We start from the raw sequence: 488 nt of genomic DNA on the forward strand, positions 1-488 counted from the left end.
GTGGCTTTCATAATATGCTGTGTTCTCATTGTATACATGTATTAAACATACAGTTTAAATGCCCACTGGTCACAGAGTATAGATGTTGGAGGGCTACATGTATTAGAAAACAGGAGTTCCATACAGGTATTAAGAGAATATAATCCTTTAGCCACTAACTTACAGAAGGCCCTATTTATAGCTGAATAGGTATCTGATATAACAATTCATTGTTCTGACACATATTGCAATCATCATGTACAGTTTTTAATGCTTCATCTTACATTAGCTTGGCCCATGGTCTAATGCCATGTAACATAAATTTTGCCAAAAGGAATGACATTACATGACACTGACTTTTAAAAGACACACACTATTTTTTCAGATCACATACCTTTTATCCATGAGTGCCCAATTCAAAAATCAAGCTGGCAGACAAAAGTGGAGTGAATGTCTAGCCTCAAAGCAGCATATTTATCTTGAGTAGTTTTGCACATTTCTACCTGTAG

This window comes from Pteropus medius, unplaced genomic scaffold, assembly GCF_902729225.1.
Source record: "Pteropus medius unplaced genomic scaffold, Ma_sr-lr_union100, whole genome shotgun sequence".
NCBI lineage: Eukaryota > Metazoa > Chordata > Mammalia > Chiroptera > Pteropodidae > Pteropus > Pteropus medius.